General features: G+C 34.9%; 1 pseudogene; it reads right to left on the reverse strand.

Annotated features, from left to right (window-relative positions):
• Positions 1-2,849: 2,849 nt before the first annotated feature.
• On the reverse strand, positions 2,850-5,693 carry LOC127741234 (fatty acyl-CoA reductase 3-like; annotated as a pseudogene).
• Between the last annotated feature and the right edge of the window lie 5,489 nt (positions 5,694-11,182).

Consider the following 11,182-nt stretch of genomic DNA (forward strand, 5'->3'; position numbering starts at 1 on the left):
AAACTTATTTTAAGAATACATGTTAAGAATAAGATTGAACATGCTGATATGTATTTAGGTGTGTCCAAATATATTCATAAAAAATTTTTTTTATTAAGACATTTAAAAACAGAAAACATACATGTCAGATGTGTGTCGTATCTAAAATATGTCTGATACAAAAATAAGATAAGATAAATTAAAGAAGTGCCTATGCTTCGTAGGTTGAAACATTAGGACCAGTTAAAACTAATTTAATATTAGAAATATGATATTATTATTTTATTTTAAATTATTTTTAAAAATTTAAAAAAAGTTCCTAAATATTCTAGAGACACCTTTTAAAGTTCTACAAATAAAATAATTGAATAAAAAATATTAATTAATTGTTGACCCTTTTAAGTTTTCATGCATTAATTACATTATAATTTTTTTAACTTTATTATCAATCATGTAAGAATAGTAGCAGGGGAGAAGGAGATTACCGAGAATGAAAGCTGATTTTGTAGTTCGTATTAGAACAATCATCACATAAATAAAAATATAAAACTATTAAATCTATCAGAACAATCATCACATAAAAGTCAACAATTATAAGATTTAATATAACACTTGTAATAACCATGGTTCTGAAAACCGGATCGGACCGGCCGGTTCAACCGGAAAAATCGGGAACCGGTTATCTAGCCGGTCCGGATAACCTCCAAAATCGAATGGCAAAGAACTGGAAAAAAAACCGGTCGAACCGGCGGTTAACCGGCGAACGGAAGAACCGTCCGATTTTTTGCGGTTCAATAGTTTGGAAATTCAGAAGCCAAACGACGTCGTTTTGTCTATTTTTTTTTTTAAAAAAAAGGGGAACGCGTTAACCACTAACCTTAACCAACCTAACCTTAATCAATCAGCCACCCACCAAACCCCCGAAGCTCCCAGCCTCCTCCCCTTTCTTCCCCCCTCATCCACCAAGGCCATCATTGCCACCGCCCACCAAGCTCCAGATTCCAGCAGCGCTCCTCATTCGCCAAGAACTAAGAAGCCAAGAGGTAAGAACACTCCCACTCCCCATCGAAGAACAACCTCCGTGAATCCAAACCGACGCCGGCGCTAGGGCCACTCACCGTAGCGCGGGCCAGTCACCATCGCGGGCACTCTCCGTCGCGGGTCAGTCACCGTTGCGGGCCACTCACTGTCGCTGCTCACTCACCGTCGCTGCTCACTCACGTCGCGGGTAAGTTCTAGGTTTTTACTTTCTGGCATTGTTTTCAACTTTTCATTTTTGGTTCTGGCTTTGTGTTCCTCACTTCCTCAGACTTCAGTTCTTCTGTTCTTCTTTTTTTTTAATTTTTTTAATTTTTTTATTTTGTTTTTTATATGATTAATCAAATGTGAATAAATTTGTTGTAGCTTGAATTTGAATACTTGAATTCTGCTCTGTTCAATAATGAATACTTGAATAATTTTGTTTTTCATTTTTTGATTTCTTCAATTCTGCTCTGTTGAATACTTGAATGCCATATGATGAAATATATTGGTCTGAATTCTGGGTTTTTCAATTCTGCAATGTTCAAAAATTTGAATCTGTTCAATTCTGGGTTCTTCAATTCTGGATTTTTCAATTCTGGGTTCTTCAATTCTGGGTTTTTCAATTTTGGGTTTTTCAATCTCCATTAGTTCAATTCTCCAATGTTCAATTCTGCTCTGTTGAATACTTGAATGCCATATGAATTCTATGAACTATGAATTATGAATTTATATATTGGTCTGGATTCTGGGTTTTTCAATTCTGCAATGTTCAATTTTTTTATTTCTTCAATTCTGCTCTCTTGAATACTTAAATGCCATATGAATTCTATGAACTATGATTATGTATTGAATTTTTTTTAATTTCATTCTATATTTAACTAAACCGGTTCAACCACGGTTCAACCACGGTTGAACCATTGAACCATTAAACCAGTTACTTGACCAGTTCGATGACCGGTTCGGTTTTCGCAACCTTGGTAATAACACATAAATAATCATCCCATCACATTACATTACACATATATAAGCAATATAAAACTTAAGGATCATAATACAAAGTGGCACGCATAATAATAAGTTGTGATATTACAAATAAAGTACAAATGCTTAATTATTATTATCACTTGAATACATACTTGGCAATGCCAGGAAAATGGATATTCATAAAATATTTTCCCAATCAATAATTTTTGAATCAAAGAAAAACAAATCCATCTCTGCCCTACCTTCTCTTGCCGCTCTCAACAACTTTTCTGTGTTCATATTATCAAATCTGTCTGCAAAACAAAAAAGCTACTTTTAGCTGATAATTAAACCTATATATTAATTGGTAATCAATATTATTTTAAATTTAGCCAATAATTAATTAGTAATACTAAAGAATTAATACTATAACAAGTTATCAAACAAACACAATATAAAATCTAACAAAAGAGTTTGAATTAAAATTTAAATATTTTTATTTTTAAGAGTTTTAGATATTTTTTTATATTAATATTGACGGTAATGATAGTTGTGAATTTTTTTTATATATTAAATAATGAAAAGTGAATTTTTTTAAAGGTAATTTATAGTATATGTTATACGTTGTCCCAATCTTTTACAAATCGTCAATGATATTTTATCTTTTCATAATTAAAATAATATTTTTTTTACAAAACGTCTCTTTTTATAATTAAAATAATTTTTTTTACAATCTTTTGATAATTAAAATTTTCTTTTACAAAATATCAATAAAATTTTATACTATCATTGTAACTATATAAAATAATAAAAAATTCTCCTATTTTACATTAAAATTATCTTTAGGTAAAAATTTTAGCCGATAGTTGTGCAGTGTTAGCTACTTAGCTCCCAAGATTTTTATAAAGTTCATGATACGTTTCTTGAAAATACTTGCATGATGCTTCATTCCCCAGTTCTAGTCCCTGCCAAATAATGCATGCATGTAAAAACTCAATTCCAAACCCTAATTAAGCTCAGAATATAATTATTGCACCATTTAATTATTATATGAAAGGTAAATAATAAAACCTTTAACGGAAGCAAGTAGCGAATGAACATGTATCTATGGAAGCTTGCCATGCTACTCAATATGGTAACCTTGCCAACTCTGATAGGCTTTCCCTCTTTATTGATCCAAGGTTTTGCAGTGAAATATTTGAAGGAATAGTCATGAAGATTGTGGTATCTCACAGGGTTGCTAATAGAAGAACCCACATGGTATATGATGTTATGATCACTGTTACTAGAACCTTCATTTCCATGGGACACCATAGCCACTATCATTGCATTCACTACCATGTCAGCCGGCGGTATCTGCATATCAAACTCACTAATAAGATTACAAACGACATCCAATTAAGTTTGATGTTTAACATAGACATACACAAAATTGTATTTGACAGATAAAATATAGACAGAGACATTATATATAGATATTGAATTAGTGTATTTTATATCTATTCTAATAGAAAAATACAGAAATATTAACAAAAGGCACGATTTATTTTTTGTTAATTTTTTATAATTATATTTTTATTCTTATATTTTTTTCAAATTTTTTAAATAAAAAAATAAATTCAATTTTTATAATTTTTTTAGTTTATTACTAAATAAAATGAAAGAACACTAATTTTTGTATTTCTATTTTTTATATTTTATTCTCAATACGTGTCTTATTTTATCCTATTTTTATAACCAAATGCAGTTTAAAAGATAATAAATAAGTCACTACAAGAAAACACGTCTATTGCCACGCTTTTAAAGCGTGGCAAAAAACTGAAAAAAGCGTGGCGATAGTTTTTTGCCACGCTTTTTTACCTACCGTCACGCTTTTAAAAGGGTGACCTATCAAAGGGTGGCGGTTGCTCTATCGCCACGCTTTTTTCAGCTTATTGCCATGCTTTTTGTTTGCCACGCTTTTTTACAAACTGCCACTTGTAAAAGCGTGGTTGTAAGTTGGAAATATGGCCACGCTTTTAAAGATGGCGATAGGTAGAGATATGGCCACGCTGTTAAAGCGTGGCGATAGGGCAGATCTGGTCACACTTTTACAAGTGTGGCAGTAGAAGAGATATAGCCACGCTTTTAAAGCGTGGCGAAAGCGTGGTAATAGAGGAGGTATGGCCACGCTTGAAAAGCGTGGCAACAAGAGGAGATATGGCCACGCTTTTAAAGCGTGGCAAAAGGGGAGGTATGGCCACGCGTGTAAAGCGTGGCTAAAACGTGGTAATAAAGGAGATCTGGCCACGCTTTAAAAGCGTGGCGAAAAAGCATTGATACGGCCACGCTTTCTAAGCGTGGCAGTAGACAGAGAGATATGGCCATATGGCCACATTTTTAAAGCGTGGCAAAAAAGATTGTCAGTAAGCTAATTCTTTTTTAATTAATCTTCATAAATAAAACCTTACATGAATTCATAGATAATTTTAAAATTTAGTCAATGACAAATAATCAATTAATCCAACTTTTATAAAATTGTCACCAAAATAAGTGTGTGATCACATAACAACATACACTAACAAAATACCAAAAGTGAAAGTCATAACTACTCATGAATTCCTAATACATGAATTAGAATTCCTAATCAAAATCTTCTTGTAATTCGTATGCCAAGATATAAAAAATTCATGTATCATTGCAAGCTAAATTGTTTTGACCTGTGCCCTGCAAAATAAAAAACAAAAATAAACAACTACAAATGAAAAATGGATGATACAGTAAACTTCAGCCCACTAATTTTTCTAACAATCAGATTTGACATCAAACTTAATTTTTGTAACATAAAAAATATTCTAACAATCAGATTTAATTTTACTGCATATATCCACTAGTAATAAATCAAATATATGATAGTGTTAAATTTGGTTTTCATATTTAATAGTTTGATCAAGTTACTCACCACATCAAAAACTGCCTTAAGATCTGCAAGGAAGCATCATAATTTTTCTTCACCATAAGCAACAATCAAACTGTCTATGGTTATGCGCCATGTAAAAAAAATAATATAAAAGTGTATAAAATGGACAATAAGTTAAAGAAATTAAATATAACATAAGAGGAGGCATAAAATTGAAGGGTGTTTAATTTGTACCTTACACCTTCGATCCAACCTGGAAAAGGCTCTCTATAAGTGCTAGTAATGATGGTAGGACGCACAATAATAACAAGTGTATTTTCTTTTGAAGTTTGTATAAGCACTTCACCCATTGCTTTTGTAAAAACATATGTGTTTGGCCAACCATACAGATTTACTCTGAAAATAAATTAAGGTACAATAATATAACCATAAACTATTAGTCCATAATTTTGTGGTAATTGCTAGGTAAAATATAATTATCAATCAATAAAGTTAACTAAATGATCAGTTGTGTAGAGTTGATTCGATGGCTAAATTTTTCGACAAGAAGAGCTACTACCGGCCTTAATTAGATGCATTCTTTTTTATAGAGTAAACTGAGAGAATGAAAGGCAGTTAACCAGCTCAGTCTTCAGTTAGCTTAGTTAGCTCACACACACAGTTAATTAGTTTAGTTTAGTCAGTTATATTTCTGTTAGTTCAATTAGTTAAGCACGTGTAGTTCACAATATGTGACAGTTGTGCTATCAAAAGGCTCCCATTGAACTTATGTGAATATCTAATCTTACCATTCTTGCAATTCATCAGAAACATAACTCTCTGCTCTCATCTCTCTTTTTCAACCCTCAATCTTTCTCTCCTTAATCTTCTTCTTTAAGTCTAATACCTTCAGATGGTATCAGAGCTAGCATTCAATTTCGATGGCGGAAAACTTATCAACAACAGAAGTTAAAATGAATCAATCGATTGTAGTTCTAAACTTCACCTCTTCTCCAATCTCTATGAAGCTTGATGATGATAGCTTCCTACAATGGAAAGATCAAGCTGAGTCTATAATCGAAGGTCACAATCTACTTCATCACATCACAGGAGAAGAAATCCCTCAACGACTTGATGAATTAGGACGAATCGCACCAGAATTTGCAATTTGGAAAAGGCAAGATGCATTGTTGAAGTCTTGGCTTCTTGCTTCGATGACCAAGCCTTTCACAACTCGGATGGTTGGCTGTGTTTACTCACATGAGATCTGGAAAAGGTTAGATTATCATTTTTCTTTACAAATTAGAGCAAAGATAATTCAGCTAAAGTACAAACTGAGCACAATCAAGATAGGCAACTTAGTAAATGAATATGTGTTAGCTTTAAAAGGGACAATTGATGCCTTAGCTTCTGTAGAATAACCAATGCGGGAGAGCGATCATGTTAATGCGATCTTGAATGGTCTGACTGAGGAATATGACACAGTAATTACTTCTATGGTTGCAAAACCAGTAAGCATCACTGTTGGAGAACTAGAATCACTCTTATTGACTCATGAAAGCATGTTGGAGAGGTTTAGAAAGTCAGATTCGTTTATACAAAAAAATGTAGCACATAGCACACTAGGATACTCACAGAACTTTAATACAAGAGGTGGATTTAGAGGTGATTTTTGAGGTGATAGCAGAAACATGAGAGGTGGCAGAGGCTTCTATAATGAAAGTGGACAGTTTGGTCCAAATAGTTATAATTCAAGAACTGGTAATGGCAACAATTTCAGCAATGAAAATGGTGGACAGTTCGATGTACAGTATTACAATTCAAGATCTCAAGGAGGGAACAATTTCAGTGGCAGCAGCTCAAGTAACAACCCAAGATATGATGTTCAGTCCTATAATGACCCAAGGTTCAACAATAACAATGGAAGTTCAAGATAGTTCAACAATGAAAGACATGTTTGCCAAGTGTGTGATAAGCCTGGACACACTACGAAAAATTGTTGGTATAGTTATGAGAGGAATGATGATTCAAGAACACAGTATAATAGGTCAAGTGCACAGCTACTGAAAGAAGTACAAGCCAATTTGAGCAATGTGTTACCCACACCAGCAACCTTGCAAGATCAAAATTGGTATCCAGATTCGGGTGCTACATACCACATGACCTCAGACCAGCAAAATCTGATTGAGAAAGAAAACTATGAAGGCACGGATCAAGTGATCGTAGGAAACGGATCAGGTTTGCACATTAACCTTGTTGGAAACTCTTATTTTAAAACTGATTTGAGTAACAAAAACTTCTTGCTCCACAAACTTCTTCATGTTCCTGATATCACAAAGAATTTAGTGAGTGTGTACAAATTCTGTTGTGACAATGATGTTTACTTTGAATTTTATTCTAATGGTTGCTGTGTAAAATCTCAGGCAACTAAACATATTGTCATACATGAAAAGGTTGAAAAGGGAATGTACAAGTTTCTCAATTTCACTCCATCAAGTAACTCAGCTGCATTTGTATCAACTGTGTCCACAGCAAATAATTAATTTCTCCTTTGGCACAATAGATTAGGCCACCCATCTAATAATGTTGTTACTTCTGTTCTAAAGTCTTGTAACATTTTTTTTCTTCTAATAAAAACCCTTGTGAGTCATGCTATATTAGGAAGTCTCATTGCCTTCGTTATCCTACCTCTAATTCTGTCTATACTCCTCCTCTACAACTAGTCTACATAGATGTCTGGGGCCCTGCTCCTATTTTTTATTTGAATGGCAATTATTACTTTGTGAACTTCATTGATGCTTATAGTAAATATACCTGGCTGTATCTCATTAAAATTCGGTCTCAAGTCAAATCAGTTTTTAAATGTTTCCAGCATATGGTTGAATTGTAATTTAACACTAGAATTAAAATGCTTCAGTCTGACAATGTTGCTGAATATGTAAGTTTAGGCAAGAACTTATAGGCACAAGGAGTAATTCACAGATTTTTCTGCCCACATGAACACCAACAGAATGGCAGTGCTAAGAAAAAGCACAAACATGTGGTGGAGAAGGGCCTTGTAATACTTACAGGGGCTGGAATGCCAACAAAGTACTGGGGAGAAGCCTTTCTAGTTGATGTATACTTGATAAACAGGCTGCCTACTCAGGTGCTGCAAGGTCAATCTCCCTTTGAAAAGCTGTTTGCAAAGCAATTTGACTACACAAGCTTCAAGGTGTTTGGTTGTCTGTGTTTCTCACATGTGAGGCCTTACAATAGGCACAAATTGAAGTTTAGGTCAGCTCCCTGTGTCTTCCTGGGCTACAGCACAATCCACAAAAGCTTCAAGTGCCTTATTAAACAAGGAAAAATGGTGATCTCAAGTAATGCAGCGTTTGATGAACACCAGTTCCTTTTCAAAAATGGCAAGTTTAAACCCTCACAGTCACAAGAAGGAGGTTTTCTATCCCAACCTCAATCAACACCAACCATTCCACTTCTAAGAATTCATGCAGCTCCAACATTAGCCTCAAACAACAATCTCCCAAATAGCTATAATAATCCCTCCCATACACCAACTTGTGTTTAGCCTAGATTAAGCAACTCCACTTTCTCACCAGTACCAACCTCAACTCATCACACTCTCAACTCTAGTCCTAGTCCCTTATTCACTCCAAACATACAGCCACCTAATTCCACCTCTTCTTTTCCTGTGCCATCAGCACCATCAGATACACCAATCCTAATTCCCATTTCAAATTTTGAAATTGTCCTCCCCCTAGCAAATGAACCCCTGAATGCACCTTTGAATATTCATCCCATGGTTACATGAAGTAAAAATAGAGTGTTTAGGCCCAGGGTCTTTTTTGCTCATGATGAACCAAGATCAGTAAAAGATGCTCTGACAAATCTATCCTGGAAGGATGCCATGGATGCATAATACAATGCTCTAATCCAGAATCATACCTGGAAGCAGGTTCCCTTATCACAAGGGAGAGAAGCAGTAGGTAGCAGGTGGGTGTTTCGAGTTAAGTATAACTCTGATGGCAGCCTCCAGAAATACAAGGCTCGTTTGGTGGCCTAGGGCTTTTCACAAAGGCCAGGCTTTGATTTCACTGAGACATACAGCCATGTTGTCAAACTCACCTCAATTCGAATTGTGCTTACCTTGGCTTTGTGCAAAAATTGGGAGATCAGACAGCTTGATGTGAACAATGCGTTCTTGCGTGGTGATTTGACCGAGGATGTATTCATGAGGCAACCAAGAGGCTATGAACTGGAAGATGATCATTTAGTTTGTAAACTACGAAGGCACTCTATGGCTTGAAGCAGGCACCAAAGGCCTGGTATCACAAGCTCTCTACAGCCCTGCAACACCTTGGATTCAATGCTACAAAATTTGATGTCTCTGTCTTTGTAAGATTCAAACAAAACTCTATAATATTTGTGCTTGTGTATGTCGATGATATAATAATCACAGGGGACTCTAAAGAAGCAATTGGCCAAGTGATTCAGTAGCTGAATCACAAATTTGCACTTAAGGATCTAGGTGATTTGCACTACTTTCTTGGGATTCAGGTAACTAAAGCTAATGCTGGTGGTTTAGTCTTGTCTCAAAAGAAGTATGTTAAAAACTTACTCAAAAAGGCAGAAATGGAGAACTATAAACCCTGCCATACACCTCTCCCATCCTCAATTAAATTTTCTGCCTTTGGTGGTTCAGTCTTTCACAACCCGAAGCTTTATAGGTCAGTTGTGGGGAGTCTGCAGTACCTCACAGTCACTCATCCAGAGCTGTCTTATTGTGTAGGCAGACAGTCACAGTTTGTGCACACACCTCTGGATGACCATTGGAAGCTGGTAAAGAGGGTGTTGAGATATGTCAGTGGCACATCAGGCTTCAGGTTGCACCTACACAGAACAAGCATTCACAGCATTTCAGCCTATAGTGACTCGGACTGGGGAGGTGATCGAGATGATAGAAAATCAACTGGAGGGTTCTGTGCCTTTCTTGGAAGAAATTTGGTGTCATGGAGCTCAAAGAAGCAAGGTGTTGTTGAAAGATCCAGCATTGAAGCTGAATATAGAGCTATGACAGACCTGGTTGTTGACCTAATATGGATAAAAAACATCATGGTTGAACTAAGAATTCCACTCCAAACATCTCCCTCAATATACTATGACAATCTTAGTGTAGTATTGTTGGCAGCAAACCCAATCTTGCACTCAAAGTCGAAACACTTTGAGACTGATCTGCATTTTGTTCGAGACTATGTCACCAAACAAGTTGTTCAAGTCACTCATGTGTCTGGAACTGTGCAATTGGCGGATGCGTTGGCAAAATCACTGCCAAGTGCTGCCTTTCTAGAATCAAGAACAAAGTTGATAGTAGAAGACCTGGAGCAATACAAACCCCCCTCTGTCAGACTTAAAGAAGAAGATTCAAAGAGAAAAGTAAACTCAGAGCAGTGTGAGAGAGCAATGGACAAAGATAGCGGCAGCAACAGCAAGAGTCATGACAGCAAGTTAACTAATGAGCCAAATAAGTCTGACAAGTCAAGAGCACCAGAAGGGAAGCTGATTAACAGGGGTCATGATAGAGTAAGCTGAGAGAATGAAAGGTAGTTAGCCAGCTCAATCTTCAGTTAGCTTAGTTAGTTCACACACATACACAGTTAGTTAGCTTAGTCAGTTAAATTTTTGTTTGCTCAATTAGTTAAGCACATGTGATTCACAATATGTGACAGTTGTGCCATAAATGCTCCTACTGAACTCATGTGAATATCTAATCTTACTATTCTTGCAATTTAATCAGAAACAGAACTCTATGCTCTCATCTCTTCTTTAACTCTCAATTTTTCTCTCTTTAATCTTCTTCTTTAAATCTGATACCTTCACACTTTTACTTAGCTTAGCTTGTCGCATGACGCAAAATATATTCAAAATATTTTGTTAATTGATCAATTATATTCTTTGACCAATTGAATTGATAGAGTTCAAACATTTTGACAAATTGAACAAATATCCCTACCTAACCTAATATTAGAACCTCATAATATCCTTAACTTGTTGCATGACACAAGAACGAGAACAAGATATATATGCTTGTGTTTATAAGCCGTGATGAATGGAAACGTTATGTTGAATTAGGCATTTATAAAAAATTAAAAAACAATATTTACCACTTTTTTTATATCACTTTTGTATCTATTAGTATAAAAGATAAAACATTTTATCTCTTTTGTATTTTAGCGTGAATTGTGTTTATACTAGTAGAAAAAAATTAAAATATACTAGATATTTTAAGATTTGGAATTTAATGATAAAATATTAATTCTATTATTTATACATAGATATCAA

The sequence above is a fragment of the Arachis duranensis genome, chromosome 8 (assembly GCF_000817695.3).
Source record: "Arachis duranensis cultivar V14167 chromosome 8, aradu.V14167.gnm2.J7QH, whole genome shotgun sequence".
Classification (NCBI taxonomy): domain Eukaryota; kingdom Viridiplantae; phylum Streptophyta; class Magnoliopsida; order Fabales; family Fabaceae; genus Arachis; species Arachis duranensis.